We start from the raw sequence: 22,208 nt of genomic DNA, 5'->3' as shown, positions 1-22,208 counted from the left end.
AGGAGAAAAGAACAATATATAAAAACTTACATTTCATATAAAAGAGGAGTAAAGAGTTGCTGAAATTTTAAAAATATTGTCATCTACATTATTTTTTAAATATTATTCGAGCATTTTTCTCGAAACAATGTGCATAAAGAAATCTTATGTAATGTGTGAACCTTCTGCATCCTGAAAACTAAAAATGCTAATAAGAAAGATCAAAGAAGACCAACATATGAAGTGATATGTTATACTCACAGTTTGGAAGACTCAATTTTGTTGGGAGTATACTTTTCTTTAAATAAATTTATTCAACTTATTGCAATGCCAGTCAAAATTGCAATTAGATTCTTTTTTGATACAAACAAGTCAATTCCAAAATTTATGTGGAAAGTTAAAGAAACTTGAGTAGTTAATTTTGAAAAAGAAGAAAGTTAGACAACTCAGTTTTTCTATAGTAGCCTACACACTGGAGTGCTGGTGAAAGAAAAATTCATGGGCCAACAACAGAGCAGAAGATCCAGAAGTAGACCTACACACATATTTCAATTGATTTTTGACTAATGCACAATAGAAATTTAGTGGAGAAAGCATAGCCTTGTCCACAAATCAAGTTGCAATGACTGAATACCCATATGGAAGAAAAAATCAACACATAACTCAAAATAATTAATTCAAACTAGATAATTGTCCTTTTTGTAAAATAATTACTAGACTCTTAGAAGCAGTAAGAAAGGGTGGAAAAAAATCCTTGTCATCTTAGAATAGATATGACTCCAAAAACACTATGTAAAACAAAGTTAGGTAGCATTTCATTAAATTAAAACAAATATTTTTGCTTGTAGAGGACACTGTTAAAATGATAAGGAGGCAAGCTACAGACTGGGGGTGGGTTTTGCAAATGACATTTCAGTTGGAGGACTTGTGTCCAAATGTAGAAGAAAGTCTGAAACAAAATAATAAGAAAACTAGTGCTGGGGCTCAGAGAACAATACCTGGAGGCTAGTTCTAGGACACATGGAGAGACTTCCAAGTTACCTTGTGCTCACCTCCTCAGAGGGACCCTTGTTTCTCCCCTTCCAGTGCAGAGAGAGACTTTCTGCCAAGTTCAACTTTCTACCTAACTGGATCCACCAAAAAAGAAGCACAGTCGTCCTAGGTCTTATTTTTACTGAGATTTCATTAACCAGAGAAGATTGAACTCAGATCTAAGGAAGGAAGATGGGAGGTCAAACCTATCTCTTGACCCAGGAACTTTATCTCAGGCCATTTTCTGTAATCATACATCCACCCTAAAAAGAATTTACTATCTCTCTAAAATTGCCTACACTCTGCTCCTTCCCTTTATGAAGGGGCTATTACAGCTTTAGCTATCTCACCTTTTCTTAAATCTCCTGGTGTAACAGAGCAGGGTCTCAAGTTGTCTTCAACAAAATTATTTTCTCCTCTCCTCCTGGATGGTTTCCAAATCCTTCAGTACTGCAGCCCTTTCACATGGTATTCTAAATGCTAAAGGGAGGGCGGGCTCTGTGAGACCCCTTTCTCTCCTCAGCTCACCTGAACCTTCTTGTAGAGCAGCATTGTGTCTGTAGATTGGTCACCACAATGTGGAGGCTTACATCCTCTCCAGTGAGGCAGAAGAGGCCAAGAAGACCTGACCCAGAGTGAGGGTTTGCTACCCATTATCACACTGTACCCTTTTTTCTCCCATGAAATTCCTTCACATTCCTGAGCCCTCTAAGATAGAGATTTGAGGTGAAAAGAAGAATCCCCTCTATCTTCTTCAGAATCCATCTCCCAGATATTCTGTTGACTGATGAGTGATATCTTAAATAGCAGTAAACATAATTTATACATGCTAGAGTGGTTTTCCATTTCATTTATTTTGCTTGTTTTTTCTAACTGTTGTGTTTACTGCCAGTTTATTTTATAAGATAAATTTTTTGAATCTTGAAAAGGGAAAATTGAAATTTCCATGTATCATTTTCCCCAATTGATAAATGGTCAAAGAATTTAGACAGATTCTCCATATAGAAGTTATAGGGAAAGAAAATCAACAAAGGAAAGGAATGCCAATCATTATCCATCATTAGAGCAATAAATGTGCCACACGACACCATTCCCCATCTAAAAATGGATTACAAAACCTAGAGAGGCTGTATAGGAGGAACATTCACACACTGCTGATGGAGCATGAACATTGTTTATGCCAAGTGAAAATGTAGGAAGAAAATAATGATTTTTCTCAGAAAAATGGCTTGAAAGTTTCTTATAAACTTAAAAGTACTTACAGAACCATCTGGAAATTGAATTTCTTCTAGGTATTTATCCTACAAATTTATGCTTATGCAACTCATGTGTCAACTTATGTTTCATGGATAAATTGTGTTATATGTAGACAACAAACATCTAGACAAAATTGTGTAGAGTAGTGTTATTTATGATTGCTGGCACATGTGAATAATCTAGATGCCTTTAAATTGGCGAATGGCTTAGAAATCTGTGTTACTCCACTCACTGTACATTACAAAGCCACAACGTGAAAAATTCTCAAATGCATAATGCCAAGTGCAAGAGCCCAGACTCAAATGGTGGCAAATTCCATTATCCTATTTGACATTCTGGAAAAGGCAAAAATGCAGAAACAGCATGAATAAATTCATGAACTTTTCTGTATGCTGCCTTGGTTATGATTATAGGAATCTATCTATCTAAATACAAATAACTATATATCTAAAAGTTCATTTACAGTGACTATAAGCTAATATGATAATAAGGTAATAGATAAGTATTTTATTATACACTGTGATGGAGCTCACAGTCTATTATCAATGCACATTATTTTCATATAACTAATTATATTTATATTTGCTAAAGATCTCTAATAAAAGGACAAAATTTTCAGTACCATTAAGACAGTCATATTGTGCTATAAGAGGACGTAACCCTAGATTGATGTTTAGCCTTTAGTTAATGTAGTTGCAAAACTAATCATTAATTTCTATTCCTGTTGTATTCTAAAACACTTTGTCAAGTTAAAGGATTCTTCAGAGAATGAAATCATCACAAATATCGCAGGCAATATTTTGAAAACTCATAGTAATGGATGAGACAGCAGATAATAGAAGTCTTCTTCATTTAATGGTGGGCAAATCAATACAAAGTGGAGGTCACCACAGTCTGTAATGAGAGTTGATTCAGAAAGACAGTACTTTACCACCATGGGTAGAACTCAAACAGTTGTGTCATGATTCTAGAGAAGCCTAAGCCATTTATAGCAGTTGTATTCACACCTTTAAATGAGAAAAGTGAACTCTACAACCTTATATTTGAAGCATTATATGGAGGGAAATTGCTGTGCAGCCACTCTTGATTTAAAACAGGAGACTCAGAAAACTAGAGGGTATATTTTAAATACGTCTTTTCAACTTACCTAAAATTGTTATATAAGAAAGGAATAAAATTACTTTCAAATTTGCATGGCAAATCTATAATTTATTCATAGAAAGTTGCTTTAAGTTAAATTAGTAGTTCATTGAAAATAACTAAGAAATATTTGAATAGTCTATTATTTTATACTTTAAAATTCAATTAATTTAAATTATTAAATTTTAGTTGTGAATTATTTATTTGAAAAGTAGCACAACTTAATTTTTTTCCCACTTAAAGGTCTTCTAGAGATGTCAGAACTTCTAGGGCACTAGTATTATTTGTTCAATTTCTCCTTCTGAATGAAATACGTGTTTCATCAAATTGTGAAGAAATCTTTTTCAGAAATTAGTTATCTCACATTCCTATCAAATTTTAACAAGAACTGTTGTAGCAGGATTTGAAATCAATCCTTCTACATTTCATCAAGTACAAAATTCATAAGAGAGATTCTTAGTGTTTTTATTGTAGGTAAGAAATTGCACACAATTATTTGGTTAAATGTTTCTCTCCAAAATATTGCTTCTGTAGATATAAATATAGATATCTTAATTGAACTTTTACAAAATTAACTTTATATAACTTGTTCTAAGATTTTTTTCATTTCAAATATATATTTCAGAAAACATTTTGGGAAAATTCAAATATTTTTCTAGTGAATTTGACCTAAAATATATTGTTGCATTTGTTTTAACTGTGTCTAGAAGTTTACCAAAAGGGCAAACAAAAGCTATTGGAGAGATTATGAAGAAGTTAGAAAAAGGAGATAACCCCCTGTAAGAGGAATAAGCATCAGCCCCAGAACACCGAAAAATTACAAAACAAAATGAAAACAAAACAAAACAAACAACCACAACAATAAAAAAAAAAAAACTAATACTGAATTAGGAGAAATGGAGGAAGTAAGATAAACAAAACTTTTGATTCATTATCTGTGTGGGGGGATTGGGAAGGGTGATTAAGATAACCACAAACTTTCAAGTTTCATGTACCTGAGGGATAGCACAAATATTTGACATTCAACAAATAATTATTTCTTTCTAAAAGAAAAAGGTATATATATATATATATATATATATATATATATATATATATATATATACACACACACACACACACACACACACACACTCACACACACACAAAAGGAGGAATAAATTTAATGGAGAAGAGAACAAATTTGGGTGGGAGGTAAAATTTATTCTTAAGGGAGAGTTCACTTTATTTATGGATTCCATTTGTTGTTTATTTCCACAGAAATATTATTAATATGCAGTGTATATAATTTTGTATCTGTGAAACCAAATTCATTCTTTTATTAAAATGAGAAAAGATGAAAAGCAATAGTAAACTATTTAACTTTTCTCATCAAAATTTAAATTCTGCCTAAATAGAAAACTAAGGTTAACAAAGATCAAAGGAGAAAGTTTACCTTTTTTAAGAGAACATTATAAAAAAGAAATCCTCTTAAACAATGAAATTTCAAGTTAATACATTTTTAACCAATATTTATGTTTATATGACATATTACTAATAATAATACTTTTCCTGGGATCCTAACAAAAATTGCAAAGAGGCAGCAAAATGAGGTTTTTTGTTTTTCTTAAATTCAATACATGTTTCCATAAGACTTAATGTTTCTTTAAATGTGCCTATTGCATCTCTATATATTAATTTATGAATTTATTTATAAAATAAATCACAATGTTTTAAATTCAAAAAATATCATTGGCCAAAAAAAATGATCCAAATAGGAAAAAACTATATCATTTTTATAGTTATCCTCCATTCTTCAATATTTCTGTACATCATGCATCAAATTCTACCCACATACAGGATGGCTTTCACTAATCAAAATAAAAAGTCGGCTGTTTGTTTATATTTAAATTTATTGTTTACATTATAGCATATTATATCTGACATGTTCTGTGTTCTGCTATAAATGTACTAATTGTGACAAATTCAACCTTTTCTCAATGGGTATTAGTAATTGCTTACATGTTAATATAAAACATCATGGAATAAAAATATGCTAGCATTAAAGTAAATATTTTTAAAGAAACTTTCCATAATATATTAATTTTTTAAATTGAGTCAGCAACAATTTTCTTATTTGCAACTAACTCTGATTACATTAGACTGAATGTCAATTCTGGCTAAGCAGAACACCAATTTAACACTTTCTAGAACCAGTTAAATATAATGCCTGTTCAAAATATGACAGAAAATATACTTAGTCTGCTTGTTATTTTCATGTCCTACTAAAATACAGTGTTCTCTTGTTTTTTCTTAGAGAAATTCCAGCAAAAAGATGAATCTCGTTATCTGCACATAAATTTTTATTATTTATATATAATTTATATCATTAATTTTTTTTAAAGAGAGAGTGAGAGAGGAGAGAGAGAGAGAGAGAGAATTTTTAATATTTATTTTTTAGTTCTTGGCGGACACAACATCTTTTGTTGGTATGTGGTGCTGAGGATCGAACCCGGGCCGCACGCATACCAGGCGAGCGCGCTACCGCCTGAGCCACATCCCCAGCCCTATATCATTAAACATTTGAGTAAAATTATTATAAATATTTCCTTCAGAATCTTTTCAAGAATTCATATTTAATCAATAAACAAAAAAGTTCAGATTTCCCATTTTGTTTGTCAAGAAAAGATATGTGATTACATTTTTATTAAAATAATTGAATTAGGAATAATTGCAATTTTCTATCTTAAATATATCAGTATTAGTAAGGTTTATTCTTTGTTTATGTTCATTAAAATTTTCAAACTTTCAAAAATTGCCTTATTTATCCCAATTAATTTGTATTGAGATACAACATAATTAATAAGAAATTCTAACATATTTACAAAATTAACTTCTTTCATTTAGGACAAATTGTAGTTGGATTCTTAATTGTTATTTGTTTTATGGTAATACTGTATGGAAGTGTGAATCTATTCAAATACAGCACAACTTTCTTTACATTTTACTTAGCCATTTCTCATTTTGTGTATTAAACTATTTATATGCACTTCCTTCCAAACTTTATGGATTTATTTTTGATACTTTGTTATTTAATACATTGAAAAAAATCATCTATTGTAATATAAAGAAAACACATATTTTTCCCTAATAGAGTATTGAATCCAAATCAATAAATGAGCATTTTTCTTTTACCTTTCCTCCCTTCCTTGATTCCATCCCTCCTTTCTTTCACACATTAAGGTATACAACAAGACATTTTCATATATATATGAAATGATGACCATAGCCATGCAAATTCACATATCCATCATTTCACATCATTGCCTGTTTGGAAAGGGGTAAGGAAAGGGCACATAAAACTTACTGTTAGAAATTTCTGGTACACATTGCAAAATTAACGTGTCTTCATGCTGTTTCTTGGATCTCTACTCATTCATCCCACATATATGTAACTACTACCTTTTGACCAGCACCACCTCATTCCTCACTCCCATGGCTTACCCCACCCTGGTACCTCCCATTCTATTCTTTCTATTTGTAACTATTCTCCGTGCCGCACTTATGTCCTTTGGGACAGTCACTTAATAAGACTGCCAGAGTTATCTTTGAATATTGAAGCAAAGCATGCCTAAAACCTGCTTAGAAGTTTCAGTTGCTTTTACTTACACTGAAAATAAAAAACAAGCAATATTTCATGGACCTATGATGTGGCTATTATCTAAATTCCCTTCTTCATTCATTTATGTGTGGTCAACTAACTTACGAATCCACCACTGGAAATCAATTTTTTGCACATTTTTCTGTCCCTTACCTTGATTTCCCAAGTTGTCCTTCATTTCCAGAGTCGTTTTATTTGAAGGATTATTTTAAATTTGCATATTTATTCTAAAGTCCAATTTATCCAACATGTTTGATACTTTCAACATTTCTAGATATGGCTTTTCCTTCCTTGGCCCTGGTTAGCCTTATTTTAAATAACTTGTTATTACGTTTTTAGTTGCTTCTCCTAGTTAGACATGCTTCCTCTAACACTCTTAGCAGTTTTTAAATTTCTTTTTGTGATATGTTTTCAATCAGTTCCTAATTAATTTATACTATTTATATAGTTAAGTTCTGTCTCACTGACTTTTTCATTCAGCCTACATTCGTTATAATCATATATTAAAATACTGCTTTCAGAAGATCCTACAAAAAATGAAATTCATGTGCTAATCAAGTGTATGATAAACTCATTTGTACATGTCTTATTACATAAGAAAAAATACTCCTAACTTAGGTGAAACTTGATCACTGACAATGCAATGAGAGTCATTCTTCCAAACACCCTACATGTTCTTACTAATATGCTGAGAATGCAAAAGCCCTGCCCACTTTTTTATAGGTCATTTCTCAGAGTTGTGTTTTCAATATGCAGTCTTGATGTAATACTTCTCCCCAGATAGAGAGCATGTTTGCAATAAAAGTAATGGATTACCTCAGCTTGTAGTGTTTCTGTCCTGTAATGTAACCAACTGCATGTAAGACACCTGTGTTGCCACTTGGGAATTAAGGGGACAAAGAAAGCAGCATGAATGAGAAAGTCATACTATGACATTTGCTGTAAGTGATAACGTTACTTGTCTCTAACCCTGGAGCCTTGGGTCTTCTACCAGCATCTATAAATATTAATAGGCTAGTTTTCTAGCAGTTAAGTATAGTAAAAACCCAGACCCTAAAAAGTTATACCTAATTTTTTTTTTTGTAAAAGTGAATGAGACTCAACTATATGAAGATCAGAAAAATGTTTATAGCTAATTCAGTTTAACCAAAAGAAAAAAATATATATTTACATATATAAACATATTAACATTTTACCAAAGAATATATATATATATATACATATATATATGTGTGTGTATATATATATATATATATATATATATATATATATAGAGAGAGAGAGAGAGAGAGAGAGAGAGAGAATATATACATGTATCGAAATGAAAAAAAACATTTTTTGTTAGTTGTTCTGATCCAAAATTGAAACAGAAAAACTTTAATAGGCTTTTAATCAAAGAGATACCTGAAAAATTACTAAAAGCAATAAAATACAATTGCACAGAAAATTCAGTTTCACAGAATTATGGTAATATGTGTTTTCAATTGCAAAATGTGACCTCAATTTTCTTCTTTAAATTTTAAAAAGTGCTTAATTAGTAAAGCAAAAGTCTGAACTGAATTTTGTTAGCCTTGTGCAGATGGTACAATTCATGATTTGAGATGATAATCAACATCTTGTGTGAAAATGGTAATTTTTATTGTTCTTATCTGTAAAATCATTATACTTCTAAAGGAGAGTGAGTTTTTCAATTTTCATAATTATTTCTTTTTTAGGCAAAATAGCATTAAAATATTAAGTAAATTAATATTTCCTGTAAGTTTCAAGAATATTAAATATGTGAAGAATTAGGAGACTGAAGTTTCCGAAATTCTAGAGCTGAGTCAGAGATTCTGTAAGAAACATATACTGGGATTTTTTTAATTTAGTAATCTGCCAGGAATTGTGGTGCATACCTTCGATTCCAGCTACTCAGGATACTGAGGCCGGAGTTTTTCAGGTTTGGGGCCAACCTGGATAACTTAGTGTGACTTTATCTTAAAATAAAATAAAAAAGAACAGGCATTGTAGTTCAGCCATGGTGTGATTGCCTAGTATGGGTGAGGTCTTACAATATATCCCAGAACCAATCTGTGCTCTGAATTGATATCTTATTTTTATTAACAATTTTTCATTCTTCTAATACATATGAAGGAGAATATCAAATGACCCATATTCCTGAAAAACACTCTAAAGATTAAAAATAAACAGTCACAATGCTTGCACAAGGTAAAAATAATCAACAATTCATTAAAATGAAAAACAAAAATGAATGCCACCATGTAGCTTCTTATCCTAATTTGTATTTCTCTTAAAATATGTTACTGAAAATATGTGTTCTTGCTTATCCTTCCAGAAAATCACTTTATCTATTTGCATTACTTCTACAATATAGTTCCCATGTCTACCTTAGGTTTATATTATCCCATTGCTTTTAACATTTCCAGAGGAAGCTGCTGTGTGAATGCAACAGTTTTAAAATCTGTTTCCCTGTGCTTATTATTTAGCATGAGTCTCTGTCTTCACTGTAGTACAAATGGTACTTGTATGCAAATCCCCTTACATATATATTGATATGCTTTTTTAATGTATTCTTGACTTGATTCATGCCAGTGAAATTGTTGGGGAAAGTCAATGTGTATTTTCAGTTTCCTGAAAATGTACACAACTTATATTTTTATATGTAGTCAGATCACTTACCTTATCAGAATACGATGGAAGATTCCTATTAACAAATTTCTATATACTTTCTAATTATTATATTATTGGAGCATATTGAGTTACTGACTGTTCCTGTAATATACTGAAAAAACTACCAAATACTTTAAATATTTATTTTAAAAATATATGACTATATATAAAATCATGTATAAATATATGTATGTATTATGTAATATATAAATATGCTATACATTTTAAAGTAAAATGTGTAACATTGAGTGCTAACAGAAAATTAAAGCAACTAGTGTTTTGTGGAATTTCTGTGAATTGGCTATTCATCAATTTGAGTATTTCATAAGGAATAAAAAAATACAGACTGCTTGAGTGTATGTGTTATATAAGGTAATGTTGTTGACAGCCACTAGAAAAGTACATAAACATTACTATATGTATAAAATTATTTTGCAAGATAGCATTCTGAATTTGCTAAATTATATGTTTCCCTTTACATTCTGCTGATAATTTTTCTTATTTTATATTGTCTTTGGCCAAAACACTTAAACACTTAAAGACAATCATGGTATATCCTTGAAATATGAATATCATGAGAACATATTTTATTTTTCTCAAACCTATATAATTCTGTTACAAATCTCCATTTACCTTGGTTTTTCTGTCCCTTTTATTACATTTTCATTATTATGTGTTTACCATTAATACAAACAATGTTCTTCTTGTTAAGTTTCTGTGAACCGATTCACATGTTGGTATCTTAAAAACAACCACACTGCCCTACTTCCTGAATACTTTCTCCAGTGGCCCAACATGAAAGTTCCAGAACTATTTTACAGTTTCAAGAGGTAAAATGCTACTTGCTTTTAGAAAACCTTTCTGATTTATAAAATCTAGGTGTCTGTCTTGCCATGAGGGGAATTTTACAAGCAAAACAAGATCTTAAATATTTAAATACCGCATATGGATTATTTGATATTCTCTTAAATGTGGGGGAGCAGAAGGGCGGTTGTAACAGAGAGTTAGATGCTGAGCTTGCTGATAACCCAGAGACCGCACCAGCTCTGTGCAAGCTTGTTCCTGCCGAGCAAGGGGTTGGAGAAGCATGCACTTCTGAAATAACCACAACACTGTGCTTGTTGTGAACTGTGTATGCCTAAAGGCAGACGAAACCAGTTTCTCTGCGTCTGAGGAAGTAAGTTGATCATTTCATTAAAATGTCTTTCCCATGAAAGATTAAATCAGTGTTTAAAACAGGCTGCACCTACTTCAAATGTATGTGCAACAAAACATGCAAATCTGCTTTAAAATTCCCAAATTACTAGCAAGTGAAAATCATAAAGAAAGATCTGATCGATAATATGGTTACAGGAAATGAGATGGCTAAAATCATGTGGGATGGAATTGAACATTTTGAAGTTTACATCTCAGTGAAGAAATATATGATTGCAATTTTGGACTATGTTTTGAGTGTGTGTGTGTGTGTGTGTGTGTGTGTGCGTGCACACATAAGTGACTATACGCATAGATGCATATCCAGATAAATTTATAAGCACTTTAAAAAATATACTTAACACATACATTTTAATATGTCTCTAGGCACCATTGCCTGGTCATCAATATTATTCTGTTCTTGTCCATATCAACAGGCAAAGAGACTCAAAGAATTTATAAAAATGAAGCAACCTTTCTCTAAACATAAATGTCCACAATGAAGAGTTCATTCAAAAGTGAAATATAAGTAATAAATTGCATTTAGAATTAGAATGTAGGCAGCTCCTACTTCTTTTTTTTCACAGAAGATATATACGAAAACCTTTTAAAAACAAGATTGACAGAGCCATCAGGTTTGAATTACAGTGTTCCAGCACCCTGATCTTTCCATACACTGGAAAGCACACACCTGGTCCATCACACAAAGCAATGTGATAATTTTAGAAGTTCAGTCATACAGCGGGGTGAGCAGAAACCTGATTTACTTTCTAAGGAGTCCAAAGCAGTTTATGAATATACATTAAACCATCTTTTGTAGTATACAAAGAGTATACATAGGATTGTTTTCTTTTTTATTCAGTAGCCAAGTGTTTAAAGGAATGGAAATCAAGCTTAAGCAGAAGTCAACCACAACACACTGACCACCTTTTAAGTTGCTTTGCTTACAGTTTTATAAGCAAATTTTATTTATATTTTCCCCACCTCTTTAGAATTAGTTGAAGTGGTTGACTTACAGTATCAGAGTCAAAATAAATAAATAAATAGATAGATAGATAGATAGATAGATAGATAGATAGATAAAATGATATGATCTTATTTCCATGGAAAAGCAAAGTTAATGAAAATTGACCCCACCTCCTTATTACTAAAATCAGACAATTCATTTCCTTACATGTTTTAAATACTAGGAATAATATTAGGATTTGATATAATAATAAAAAACTTTTACATTTTTTTCTACATTTTAATCATTTACCTTCCGGGATTATATTTGAAAAAGCTTAAATATTTTTATAAGAATCTTCTGAAGATAGTAAAATGTGGGTATTTAGGGGTAATGAAGCACGCACGCACACACACACACACACACACACACACACACACACACTCAAATCATAGTCCAAAATTGCAATCACATATTTCTTCACTGAATGCTACAAAGAAGAATGCAGGCGTACGGATGCAGTGTATTAGAAGGTTTCCTTCAGAAGAAGAATACAGTTGTCCTGTACAGGACACATCTCTGTTGCCTGCCTTGAATCGTTGAGGGAAGGTTAGAAATGATTGAGTCTGGACTCTACATTAAGGCTACTATCATTAAAGGGATGATTGGGATTCCCAAGATTATTCTGAGCATGGAAACAGCAGATCCACGGGGAAATTATGAATGGGAGATTAGAGAGTCTATCTCAAATTGTCCAGACAAAGTGGCTGACATGTGGCTGAGAAAATTGAAGGAGCTCCCAACATGAGGGATTGAGTTGCCTGCTATATAAATACTTACTATTGGATCGGGACCAGATCCATTCTGATTTTTTAACCAGACCAATTAATATGATATTGCTTCTTATTTTTATGAGTAGTATTGATTATTAAGGCACATATTTAGAATAGCTTTGAAAAAGAAAATTATATGTATATTTTATCTTTTTTCAATGTCATAGAAGTAACTCTTGAGGGAGGGAGGGTGTGTCTTCCAGAAATCTGTTTACCAATAGACTAATGCTTTGTGGCAGGAAACAAAAGCCAGTCACCATCTGCCCCGTATGGTTTCATGGAGTGAGCAGGATGTGAAGTCTAAAATTACTTGGTTTTGAACAGAAAGAATGAGAGACTCTTTTTTCCCCCTGTTTTTCTTTCCTTTTAATACTGATCCCTGTATCTTCCAAACAAACTTTGAAAAGTATTCATTTCTTACATGCTGTTCTGCATTTGCACAATAGATACTTACTGAGCATTTTTACATAATGTAAGCTAAGAATTTGAAAGCCAAAGATAATAGGGCAGGAGCTCATCCTCATTGTAAGCACTTCCATACCTGAACATTGCATTCCCTGAAATTTCAGTTAGATTCATAATTATATACTTGCTCCCATCACAAGTGAAAAGCACACACATAAACAGACACAAAGGGTAAGTAGAGCACCAGTCCATTTTAACACATAAGGATGATAAAAATGAGAAGAACGCTTGTTTGAAGCCAAGAGAAATAATGTGAAAGTGCTAAACAACACAAATGAAAGGCTGGAGAGGTCTTCTTAAATGATCCAGCTAAGACCACTACACTAACAAGAGATGGGGAAAATACAAGGAGCCAGGCATGAACATATAGCATCGTAATTGCACTGGGTTGCAGGGAAAACCTTTATAAAATATACAGAGCCAAAGGGAAATAATGTGGACAAAACCTTTTTAAATGAAGGAGAGGAGTATACTGCAAAAGGTTGCCAAAAATGAAAATGTGAGTCAATTAAATAAGAAAATGGCATCTTAAAGGAGAATAATGAAAACAAGACTTATCAATGTATCATTTCACTTATAATGACCTTTCGATTTTTATGTTTTATCTTTTATGTTTATAATGCCCTATTCAAAGTAAGGAGGGCTACACACTGGTAAGGGACACTTACAAGGAAAAGGAGGTAGAGACCACTCACAAAACCCATTTCCTGAGTATCTAGAAGCAAGCATAAACAAGATAACCTGTTGGTCCTAAAAGTTTGTGTTGAATTTCTACTTACAGACTCTTGAGTCTGACTTGACCAAACCTACATTTGGGATTCCAGTTTCTATGTAGGTATACAATATAAATATGCTGAATTTTCTGACATACTCCTCTTAATCCAATGTTAGTTTAGCCTAGACTCAATATTCAAACACATATGTATGAAGCTTTTTAAAAATAATTTAAATGATGCTTTATTATACAGGTTGTGAACCTTCTTGCTTTTATTCAACATTTTTCTTCTCTTTGTTTGTTTGTTTTTAATGCCAACATTTAAGCTGTTTAAGACAGTCATTATCAATGTTGGCTGTACTTGAGCCACAGGTGTATACCCATTATTTGGACTCCAGATTTCTACCCAGTAGCATTATGTAGGTATCTGAACATCTGCATATCTTTGTAAATCTTCCTGTGATTCCAATGAACAGTGGATTAGAGAAGCACCTGTGGGTGCTAATACTCCACCAGCAGCAATGTAGCTGAAAGCAGTCATGTCCATGTGTCATCAGTAGAACATGAAGGGTTCACTGCTGTGTTACTTTTGTAAGAGACCCCAGTGCTAAACCAGAGCAGTGATAATTACCTCATTAGAGGTTATCAAATGCTTGGGTTTTATCCCTGTCAACCTGGTCCATGCACTGACACTGACACGGGCAATACCAATCACCACCAATCATTATCTTTAACTTGAAGTAGGTGGCTTCTTACTTGCTTCCTGTGACTGGGTTGAGTAGTTTGAGATTTTTCTCAAAAGGTGACTTGCTAAGAGGGAGAGCCTGCAGGGCTTCTTTTCTCTGTCTGTAATTGTTCAGGTGTATTTTTCTGGCTCGTAAGTATGTGAGTCAGTCCCAATTCTTCAATAGGTTGCCCATTTTGCCTCAGGGCAAGATGCAAAATCAGATTCAATTTTATTAGTAAAACTAACTCATGCTGTGATCTTGTCAGTTTTTAGTAACACATACTTCTTTTAGGATCTACAGTGTGTAATGACCATGAACTGTGAAGCCAGACTGTGTCTATTCAAATTTCAATGCTGACACTTGCTGGTATGTCACTCTGGGGAGTGACAATATTTATCTCCTCTTTGTCTCAGTACCTTCAAGTGTCAAATAGGAATGATTTAGCCCCCTGTCATAGAGATGCGAGGATTATATGACTTAATTAATCTGATGTGATTAGAATATTTCTTGATAAGTAGCACTCAGTATAGTTTTTCTGGTGCTAATGTCATCATTATTATTACTGTTATAAATAGAAGTTTACAGATTCACTGACTTCTTCTAAACCCTAATAAAAATAATGTCAATTGGGGTAGATTTAAGTAGTTGAACAAATTACACATCATTTATTAATGCAATTTCTGTTTCTAAATGGGCAAGTCAATTGCGTCACTACATAAAATTCTGTTATTAAATAATGACATACTGAGATAAGTTAGCTATATAATTAAGAGTGTAGTTATAGCTGCTCTAAAAATAAGAGCTTACAGTTCCATTGATTAGTACAATTCCATTGTACTCCCCAGAGTACACATCAGTTCAACAAACATTTAACTAACATGACTGTATGTAATTGGAATATAATAGTAAATACACAAGGTATGGTCTAGTTTTTACAAGTCCAAAGGGGAAAATAAACAATCAGAATTTAGTATGCCTCATTGAGTTTTCTAATGCAGAGGAGCTTGAATTTCTGTGAGCTCAGTGTAGAGACATCTACCTATATAGGTGAAGGGAGGCTGAAGTATAGGTTCTAGTATTACTTTTAACAAAGAAAGAAAAATAAAGTGAAATACCAAACAGAAGAGGTCGTTTGTGTTTTACCCACACAATGTACAACAAGCTCCTACCTGGGATCACTGAGTACCACATTAGAAGAGCTGGCGTCTAATATGACTGTTGCTAGGAGCCGGGAAGCAGTGGGCTGGGAAGGGGGGACAATAAGTGAATAGTAAAAGTCAGTGGATAAGAGGCCTCTTAAGCAATGTTATGCCTGTGAATATGATCTTAAAAGGAACATTTCCCTTGCAAATTACTAAGGTCAGATCCATTCACTATCTGTAACTCCCAACAGCCCCCCATTACCAGGCCGCAAACACACCCAGAGACACAAAATCATGGTAAGAGGCAAATAAGTAAGATGAGCTTGTAAATTAAAAGGTCATAGATTACATATCTTGAGCGAGAAATACCAAAATAGAACATGGAAGAGTGCATTGATCACTGGGAGCAACATTGCAACTAATAGGTCTCTCTGCCTATCAAGCCTTAATATACAAGTTGTTTTTCATACTTGTTATTAAGAAATAAAATTACCCCATAAGAGTGTATCAAAGGAGAAGATAAAAAGGCCCCAGAAAGATCTCTGGAGAAGATAAAAAATTAGCCACTCTTGAAACATGAAGATACAGCACAGAGACCAAATGACCAGTACAAAAGGTGGGTGTTTTAGTTGTCTTTTCGTGTTTATAATCCAAATAACTGATAAGAAGAATTTACAGAAGTAAAAATTTGTTTGAGACTCAGAATCTCAGAGGTCTCGGTCCATTGAGGACGTACTCCGTGGCTCTGGGCCTAAGGTGAGGAAACACATCACAGGGGAAGGCCCAGGGGAAGAAAGTTCCTCATCCAGCTCAACTTGGGGTCAAGAAGCAGAGAGGGAGAGATGGGAATGTCACAGTAAAGATGCAGCCTTCCATAGTACATCCCCAGTAACTTTCCTCCTTCAGCCGTCCAACACCTGCCCATAGTTTCCACCAAGAACATTCAAACTAGGATGGACTCTCACAGTCCATTCACCTCACATCTGAATAATCCTGTTTTATCAGAAGCTTTTGAGGGTTACCTCATTTCCTAACCCTAAGGGTGGAAAAGAACACTGAAGGATTGAACAGGGACCAGGAGAATATGATGAGCCTCCACACAACATAGAGATTATAAGCACAGAAGTGAGTGGAATAGACTGAGACGCACCTAAGGAAAAGGAATGGAAGTAGAAATAATGCTAGGGAAATCTCAAGTTGTTGTCAAACAACATTAATACTACTTCCCATTATTTAAGCAATGTTGAACACCATTGCAGAATTCTGTACAGTAATTTTAACTTCCTATTTTACACACCTCAAAATTAACCTATCCAGAATGAATTCATTGCCTTGCATCTCAAAACTATGTTACCAATGTTTTCCTCTTTGATTGATTAAACACTATCCTACTTGCCACTCAGAAGAAAGCCTTGGAAGTAACCTTAATTATTTTTTCTTTCATATATCTCACCCAATCAATATATGGATCCCATTTGTCTTGCTTTCAAAATCATTCAAGAATATGCCCATTTTTCACCATCATGGCCCTGGAAACTTTATCCATGGAGAGAATTGCTCAAAGTCTTTATCTTCGGTCATTGTTCCAACACGACACTTAGCCTGGTCATCTTACCACGTAGCTTCTCTTCTCAAATATTCCTGGTGTTTCTCCTTCATCCAAACTGAAAAGCCAAGAACTCACCATGGCTCACAAGATACTGTGTTACCCAATTCTGCTTTTCCTCTTCTCATTTGTCCCCAATCTCATGATTCATTCTCAAAACTCTGAACACCTTGATATATTCAAATATAACCATATTTTTGCTTTCAGTCTGTGCCCAGGTTGCTCTCTCCCTTAGAATATTCATCCCAAATATATCAACACAAGTATTTTGCTCATCTCCTTGAAATACTCAAATACTCCATCTTTGGCAGCCTATCATGACTAAAATTGTAACCTGGCTTCAGTTCCTTTCTCCATCCTGTGTTTATTAATAATCTTAGCATCCTTCACTGGATTATAAACACAGTTTTTTTTTTGTCTGTATGTTGTTAAATGACAAGTGTTAAGGATGTATCATATTTATTGAAGCAAAATAAGTGTTCCGTATGACAACTACTTCTACTTGTATCCAAGAAACTTACCCATAAAGAAACAGAAAGTTCACAAAGTGATTGGAAAAAGAATTTCTTTTGTTTGAGGAATAATAAGCATGAAGAAATGCTTGGAAGGAATCCATAAAGACTGACATATTAAGGTGATATTAGAGAGAAAAGTTAAATAGTCAAAATGATTTTGGGGGAGGACATACTGGGGATTGAACTCAGGGGCACTCGCTCACTGATCCACATCCTGTTTTGTAATTTATTTAGAGACAAGCTCTAACTGAGTTGCTTAGCATCTTGATGTTGCTGAGGCTGGCTTTGAACTCACGATCATCCTGCCTCAGCCTCCAGAGCCACTGGGATTACAGGATTGCACCACCATGCCCAGCAGTTAAAATGATTTTTAGATACCTGTTTTCTTGCCTATATCTTAAATTTATCACATTTGTATTATTATATTTGTGTACTCCTACATAAAACAAGAAATCAGTAATAGTATTTTTGCTCAATGCATCATAATTTATTGAGATTAATTTAAGATCAATTTTCTTTAATCAGTAATTTTAAAAATTTTTTATCACATCTTTATCATATACAGCTTTTCTCATATAAATGTGAATTACATCTGCAATTTTCTAGATTTTAATATTTTATCCTTAGATAGTAATATCATTTATTTAACTTTCAAATTCTTAGGTGAAAATTATAATCATGTTCATGTATCAAATCATTCAACAAATTTCCACATGTCATCTCAATTAAAAAAAAAAATCTGTTGATGTGCAACTTCTACAAGACATGCCAACATTTGCAGCAACTATTTTTGTTGAATTTACACCCATTCCTATTTTGTCATATAAAATGGGTAAATATAAGAGGAAATATTTAACATCAGCCATTAGAATAAAATAGTCAAACATGACTTATTTATAGATTGAGTGGAGCTGGTACCCTGCACACAATTACGTTGTCGTAGAATCACAGGTTACTTTCCAAGCATAGCACAGTACTTGCCGAATGTAGGTCTCATCTGGTAAAACTAAGTACCAATGTGATTCTGCAACCTGTACACTTGGAAAAATGAGAATTCATACCCCATTTGAATCAAATGTATGATATGTCAAGATCATTGTATTATCATGAGCAACTAATAAAAAATTAATTAATTAATTAATTAATTAATTAATTAAAGGTATTGTGTCCAACTACAGCTAAAAAAATTAAAAAAAATAAACTTTATAATCAAAACAAACAAACAAACCAACAAAAAACCCTAAGTACAATCAGGTCAGCTTATAACAAAGGCAATTTCAAGATCTCTGTCACAGAAACTTTGAAACGAACATCTCTATGTGAGTTTGTGCTCATGTTTAAGTGAAGTTTATAATATCAAACTTGGTCAGTTTATAATTTCATTATTTAATGTTTATTCTTAAAAACATATTTAAAACTATACTTACCCTTCCATACTTCTAAGGGGAAAAAAACTGTGCATGATTATTGAATTATAATGTATATTTGATTTGCAAGGCCTTGTCTTTATTTCTAGGTTTGAGGTGTAGAGATAATCTTATTTAAGTCCTACTGAAATGTAGGTCACTGGCCTTGTTTTTCTGATGAATGACGATGTATTTTCTTATTGTTGTATGATTCTTTCCTTTCCCCTTTTCTTTTGCAACAGAATGCTTAGCCAAGGGACCTGCTCATCTTCAATGCCGAGATTTTCTTCATCCTCAGGAGGGGTAGGGTATGTATGTGACCAACACTCACCCACCAGCAAACACATGTTAACTTCTTACTGCTATTTTCAATAAGTGAATTTTACAGTTATGGTTATCATACAAGTAAAATTCACACATGCTTGACCTAATTTATTGAAAGCTGTCTCTTTTTATTTCATTTTATTTATTTATTTATTTTGTCTACTTAATTTTGGAAGAATACTCTCTTAAAAACAATAAAGTAATATAAAATGAGAGGGTAGATTAATAATGTAACTTTTTCTCTGTGGCAAAGTGTCACATAATTTTAGTCAATTGATTTGCAAATTCTCATTGTAAATCTGTTATGTCATGGTCAATTTTGAGATGTCAAAAATTTTATGGTTTAATAAGACTAACCTGTTTGACATTATGTTGAAAACTACCAGACACAGTGAATAGTTTTAAAATAAGATACTATGCTAAGAAACAATTAGTTTACAATAGTGTTTTAAACTTTTTAATGGTTCTATCCTACATGAAATTTCTAAACACAATTAGATTTTTATATTCTGTTTTCCTTTGGTTCAATGAGTTTCTTAGTAGAGCTCTTTGATCTATTTACTTAATTCTTAAATGTCAAATGGAATTCATTTATTCATCAGTTTCACCAGTGGATACTTACTGAATCCTTACTGTAATTTCTATCCACTACTGGCTCCTGAGGATTCAGATGAGCTGTTGTCCCTGACCTGAAATCCTGCTTAGGAATACTTTCATATAAACAGGTAATCGGAATCAGAATGCTGAGTCTAATAATAGCAACTTGCAAGCACAGAGAGGGCAGCTTCTCAGACTGATGCCTTTGATCAGCATATTAAGAAGCTCTCTGGAAGAAATAAAAACTCAAATTGGCCTTAGGAGAGGTGCAGGGACTGACCAAATTTAGATATGGGAAACCTGGCATAGGCATTAGCAATGCAGAGCTCCTTAGAGTATATGCAGGAGAGAAGCTCCTCCCTACCTCCCCTTCATCCTTTGTCTCCCTAGACAGGCACCCAAGTATCCAGGTCCCTGAAGGAGAACTCAGCAAACAAGAGGAAAACTCTAATATTTTCACTGTTTGTCCTACAGCTTCAGTATTCAGGAAAGCTTCCTGTTTATTCTGGAGACCAACAAAGATCTTATTCTGTTCTCATTTGGGTCTTTTTGCTTCAATACCCATACTTCATTCCCATCTCCAATGCCTAGCCCATGTTCAGGAGGTGGGGACTAGACAGATATACCTGCAGAATGAGGAAGGTCCAGGTGGGGAGCAGCCTTCATCATCCTGCCAGCCTCATTGAGCTGGACTCCCTTCTCAGAGGTGGGGACACACTGGAAGCTCTCCTACTAACCGCCCATGTTAGCATAAAGTTAATACGCAGAGTTCACATAAACCTGCAAACAAGTGCAGATAAAGGAGGTACAACTGATAAAAAAAATACTTGATCTCTAATTTTAATTCTGAAATGAGCATGTAAATTAAGGTTTTTATAAACACTTTTATCAAGTACATTGTAACTATATTAAATTGTGAAATTATAAAATAAGTTAAAAATGGTTAAAAAAGTATTTGAAAAATAAAACAGTAGTTAATCATAATAATATAGGAATAAGTAGATTATTTGTCAGTGTTGAAGAATTTTACAAAATGAAAAACTTTTTTCGGTTAGCACATTAAATTTCATTGAAATAACAGTTTGTTTCATGTCTACTGCTTTGTTTTCTTTATGCAAGATTATTAAGAGCTATTTTAAGTCCAACAACACAATATATATATATTTTTTTTCCTAGTAATTTGATATAATAATTATTCATTCTACTAAAACCCATTTTCAACTAGTCTAATTGTCAACCTTTTATTTTTAACAGTTTTCTACACCAGAATATATTCATTGAATTAATATAGAACACACACTGAAAGCTCAAGTTTAAGTTGAGCAAATGGTAGGGCTGCCTTATTCCCATTCTAAAGATATTATTAAGCAGTGCATTTTCCAAGCCTAATTCTGGCTTCACTATTCCCTTTGATATTTATTAAAGATTCAACTCTTTTGTTAGTCTGACTTTTAATGTGAGTCCATTATTTTTAAAATTTTAAAGCTGTTAATGAAGCATGAACTAGATTTAAAAACTTCCAACATTTTTAGCATTTATTACATACAAATAAAATATTATAATTACACTGAGATTCATATTTTATCATCTCATCATTTCATTAAAAATCCATTCATCTATTCTTTAGTAACTTAATAACCATGTATGAAAAGTCTACTGTGAGCAGGATAAAAGGGTCACTCCATTGAGAGGATTTATACTAAAGCATGTTTACTACTATACTTACCTTATAGTTCTCTTTGTGAGGTTAGTTTTATATTCTAATATAGAGTCTTCATAAGGAACTTTTACATTTAAATTATGTTTAATAATGAAGCCAGAATTAGGCAGGCAGTCAGTACAGATAGGTAAATGGAGTCAGATTGGATCAAGGAGGCCAATTTTGAGTGAATCCAGTAAGTTGGAGACTGTCCCCTGAGGGATTGAAATATTAATTCCTTCAGAGCCTTTCCTCCACCCTTATCAAGAACCTGCCCCTGCTCCTACCTGTTGCCAAGGTAACCTGTCCTTGGAAATGAC

This window comes from Spermophilus citellus (genome assembly GCF_964194105.1).
Source record: "Spermophilus citellus genome assembly, chromosome: 8".
Classification (NCBI taxonomy): Eukaryota; Metazoa; Chordata; class Mammalia; order Rodentia; family Sciuridae; genus Spermophilus; species Spermophilus citellus.
This window is presented reverse-complemented; position numbering follows the sequence as displayed.